Source organism: Schistocerca cancellata, chromosome 2 (assembly GCF_023864275.1).
Source record: "Schistocerca cancellata isolate TAMUIC-IGC-003103 chromosome 2, iqSchCanc2.1, whole genome shotgun sequence".
NCBI classification, from domain to species: domain Eukaryota; kingdom Metazoa; phylum Arthropoda; class Insecta; order Orthoptera; family Acrididae; genus Schistocerca; species Schistocerca cancellata.
In genome coordinates, this window is record NC_064627.1 from 955,507,876 (window position 1) to 955,512,976 (window position 5,101).

Below are 5,101 nucleotides of genomic sequence, written 5' to 3' on the forward strand. Positions count from 1 at the left end.
TCTTGCGCTTGCCTGATTGCGAAGTTGGTGAAGGGAAATACGTGGTTGCCATGTGCGTCCTACGAGCAGCTAGGGAACTAAAGGTACGCTCAGACAGAGCCCCGCGTGCCCGAGTAAGCCTTATACAACTGGGGTGCGGCAGGTGCCCCAGAGGTTGCCCGCTTGCGACTGTTCCACCCCAACAGCCATGCATCTCATAGGCGCGGAGCACACCGGAAGATTGAGGGGTTTTTATAGAGGTTGTCCTTCCTCGCAATCCAGGCGGTCAAGCCAAGATTACCATTCCCCGCAGCACACAACATTCCACCGCCGCGCCATACTGTGGTCGCTGAAGCACGTCCGGGGGTTACGGTGACAGGAAACTGGCGGCGGCGACCAGTCCCCAGCTCAGGACCCCGGGGTCACCAAGCCCGTACTCAGCAAATGAATCCTGAGAACCTGGGGGTGACTGTAGTGGAGGATTCACAGTTATCCATAGGTCACTGGTTCAAATCCGGCCCGGAGGACTGTTTATCTAATCTCAGGAGCAAAGAGGCTCCAGAGCATGCCCACTCGGTCAGAACCTCCCTATATTTTAAACGTATTTTAAAGGAAATTCATTTGCTCAGCTTGTAATAGCTATTTGATAGTCATTGGATTGTTAGCCTTCGTAGGATAATGATATTTCTTCGAATTATCGTAAAATTGCTTGCTCACACAGGCATTACTCGCTTAATGTGCTATATAGGTCACATAGTCGCACCAATATTCAGCCTTTTCATAGACGTCTCGCTTTTTGCGCAAATGTAGAAACTAAATCCCTGAGCTTATCGCTGCTCTTCCTCGGCGAGAAACGCTTATTACAGAAAATGTAGACTAAACGAAGGTTCCACCGAGATTCGAACTGGGGTCGCTGGATTCAGAGTCCAGAGTGCTAACCGTTACACCATGGAACCAGACAGGAGCATGGGACTCGTAAATACACTTAGCAGTGCTCTGACATACTTCAGACACTTCCTACTTGCATTTTTAACCCAATTGACACGATCGAGCATTATAGAACTTAATCTGGGCAATGTTTGCAGTTACAGCCGATGACTGCATTTCCTGTGGGACTATATGGCCGCGCTGAGTTGCAGTGTCTGGAAACGAAAGACAGGGACGGAGGTAAAGCAATCAGTAGGAATAAAGTATGCAGAGCCTCTGGTAGCTAAGTTGGCAGTTCGGTGGACTGTAGTGGAGGATTCACAGTATTCTGGCTCTAGCTGCCGACGCGTGCGGACGTGCCACCGTTTGCTGCGTGTAGTCAGTGCTTCGCCAGTGTTTACATTTGCGTTTCAGTGTCCTTGCTTTTTGAGATTTCCTTCGTGTGTAACTTGTGTTTCTTCTGCCTACTGTTTTCTGTTTTTGTGTTTTCTACCGACGATTATTTATCGTTTGTGGAGTTTTCGGTAATTACCGAAATCTCCCCTTGATTACTGCATACCATGGCTATAACTGAGAGGAAGAATACGCTGGTTTTTGCTTTCGCCAAGGAAACACTGCGTGTTCAGCCGACTGCTCTGGAAATTCATGATTGGCTTGATCAGGTACTTGGCATTAACTCAGATATGGTGCATACCACTCAGCTAGATACTGACAACTACTGTGTTTTCGTACAATTTTTTAGCCCCGTTTCTGTAGATAAAATTATGGGAAAATTCGGGTATCATGTAGAATTTTTGCATAGAGACGGCACTACAAATAAAGTCGCTATCAGGAGAGCTGATGCTATGTATAGATCTGTGCGGGTGTTAAATTTACCTATCGAGATAGATAATGAGAAAATCAAGGTTGCCCTGTCTCAATATGGTGAGGTTAAGGATATAGTGAACGAACGTTGGTCGAAGCAATTTAAAATTCAGAGCTTCAATGGTATTCGTTCGGTAGAGATGGAAGTGAAGACGAATATCCCATCGCATATAACTGTTGACGGGCATAAAGCACACGTGATTTATACTGGTCAAACCCCTACGTGCCATATATGCAATGAATTGGGTCATTTAAGGCAGGACTGTCCCAGTCATGTCTTTGTACTAAAAACGAACTTAGTCCAACGCCGCAAGATGACCTTGAGCGAAGTTTTGGCAACCGATAACAGAGCCAAACAGAGTGAGGGTTCGGATCCTGTACCTAGTTCTGGAAATATTGCTGTTGATGGTAGTGATTTTCCACCCCTGGTACCACGCTTCAATTGTGATTCCTTTGCCCGAGAGTTGGATGTAATAAACAAGAAACTACCACTTGAGCAAACAGATGATCATTCAGATGATGAAACTGCCGACAATCTCCTGCTGTACGTAAACAGAAAGCTAGCGATGAAAATCTGCCTGTGCCCCAAGACGAAATGCAAGTGGAATTAATTACAGTTTCTGATCATCTCGCTCATTGCCAGAAAATGAAACGGCAGCTGCCGACAGCGAGAAAGTAGAAGTCCCCCAAGCGGTGACAACTTGCCCACCTGTAAACAGCGATAATCAGCTGTTTACAGACGGGAAGTTCGCGGAAGCGGTAGAACAACAACACCGCGACCGCACAGAAACCTGCACCAGAGTGTAAACAAGAGGCAGTGTTTACTTCTGAACCGGAAAATAAGCAAACACTGTCGGAAGCATCACAACAAACGAAGGTAACATGTAAACAGCAGGCAGTTTTTACAAACCAGGTCTCTAGACACTGCTGCTGAAGCGGCTGCGCAGAGTGTTGCCCCAACAAAATCATGTCAGGGTTTTCAGGGCGTCCACCGCCGTACGCTGAAAGACATCCAAATCTTACTGTTTCTCGCACCCAAGCCAAACAAAAAGCTGAAAAGTCAGACGTAAAATCACAGAAAAATATAAGATATGAAATTGTCAGAGAAGGTGCTCCAGATGAGCCTCCTGATACACTCAATGTCTAACACCCCTGAATACTAACGTACGGGATGACAATGGAAGACAAACTAACGTTTAGCAACCGTGTTACGACGACTGATGCCGAATTCTGAACGACTGTAGTTCTAAAACGGATTTCAGCATACCAAAGGTACAATAGATTTTGACCAAGGTTGTAGGTGGCCAATAGCAAGTTAGAGATGCAAGCATACTCTATCACAACGATAAATATAAAGAAAATTCGAACCTCATTGAAGCTAGCTGCTCTCAAGGAATTTTTGTATGACTCTGGAACCGATATCGCGTTGCCACAGGAGGTTGTAACGACTGAACTTGTAATACCAGGATACATCGCAATTGTTAACGTATCTTGTGGAACACATACAGGAACAGCGTTTCTGCTCAGGGAAGGAATTCCCGAGTCTCAAGTAGAGCGTTTGGAATCTGGAAGGGCAATTAGTATTAACATTTTAGGTACCACATTGATTAACTTATACGCGCCCTCATGAAATAGTAATAGACAGGACAGGGCAGCATTTTATAAAGAGGAAATTATATATATGTATTACGTAGAAACCCAAACAGTTTTAGTTGGTTGGTTGGTTTAAGGATTAAAGGGACCAAACTGCAGAGGTCATCAGTCCCTTTTTCCAAAATACTAAAAATACCCACAGAGAATAAAAAAATGTTCAACAGAATAGGAAACAGACGACACAGAACAAAAGAAACTTTGACAAGGACCAGACAAAACAAAATAAAATCACAAGGAGTGTGACGGTGGTTGGCCGACCATAGGAACAAAAAAAGGAAAAGCCAACCACCGAAAACACATTAAAAACTTAGTTTAAAACCGTAGGCCAAAGGCCAGAATCAACACAAAACAATAAAATAAAACAGAAACACTCAGATTAAAGAATAAAAACCCCTGCCCAAATAAAACGTAAGACTATGTCAGCCAGAACAGGGTCATCAGATAAAAGGGCAGGGAGCGTATCAGGCAGCGCAAATGTCTGCCTGACCACAGCTAACAGGGGGCAGACCAACAAAATGTGGGCCACTGTCAAAGCCACCCCGCAGCGACATACAGGAGGGTCCTCCCAGTGCAGTAAATAACTGTGTGTCAGCCGGGAGTGGCCAATGCGGAGCAGACAAAGGACGACTGAGTCCCTGCAGTTGGCTCGCATGGATGACTGCCACACAGTCGTCGACTCCTTAATGTCACGGAGTTTATTGGGCGTGATCCGATCGCGCCATTCAGCGTCCCAAAGCGCAAAATCTTTGCGGCGGAGGACTGCCCACAAAGCAGTCTCTGGGAGGCCAACATCCAGAGACTGTTGTCTCGTGGCCTCTTTCGCCAGGCGGTCAACATGTTCATTGCCCGAGATACCGACAAGACCGGGAGTCCACACAAAGACCACAGAGCGGCCGCAACGCGCAAGAGTATGCAGGGACTCATGGATAGCCATCACCAGACGAGAACGAGGGAAACACTGGTCGAGAGCTCGTAAACCGCTCAGTGAATCGCTACAGATAACGAAGGAATCACCTGAGCAGGAGCGGATATACCCTAGGGTACGAAAGATGGCTACCAGCTCAGCAGTGTAAATGCTGCAGCGAGCCGGCAATGAACGTTGTTCACAATGGTCCCCTAGAGTTAGTGGATAACCAACACAACCAGCAACCATCGAACCGTCAGTGTAAACAATGTCAGAGCCCTCATACATTGCGAGGATGGAAAGAAAGCGGCGGCGGAAAGCCTCCGGAGGGACTGAGTCCTTCGGGCCCTGTGCCAATTCCAGCTGAAGGCGAGGGCGAGGCACACACAACGGGGGTGTATGCAGAGGTGCCCGGAAAGGAGGCGGAAGAGGGAAAGCCCCAAGCCCCGAGAGAAGCTCTCAGACACAGACCGCGATCATATATCCAGCCCTTGGCCTGCGTTCTGGAAGATGGACATGCGAAGGTGGGAATAGTAGCAGATAATTAGGATACCCGGGCAAGCTGAAAACACGGGCAGCATTAGAAGCCAGCAAACGTTGGCGGCGTAATCGCAGTGGAGGGACACCCGCCTCCACAAGAATGCTGTCCACTGGGCTGGTCCGGAAAGCACCAGTGGCAAGGCGGATCCCGCTATGGACGATTGGGTCCAGTGCCCGCAGCGCAGATGGGGATGCTGAGCCATAAGCCAGACTCCCATAATCCAGACGAGACTG

The 5,101-nt window shown here is 47.5% G+C and overlaps 1 non-coding gene across 1 annotated transcript; it reads right to left on the reverse strand.

Moving 5' to 3' along the window:
- Positions 1-863: 863 nt before the first annotated feature.
- Trnaq-cug (transfer RNA glutamine (anticodon CUG)) lies at positions 864-935 on the reverse strand. Its single transcript has one exon. It is a non-coding gene; the product is annotated as a tRNA-Gln (tRNA).
- Positions 936-5,101: the final 4,166 nt, after the last annotated feature.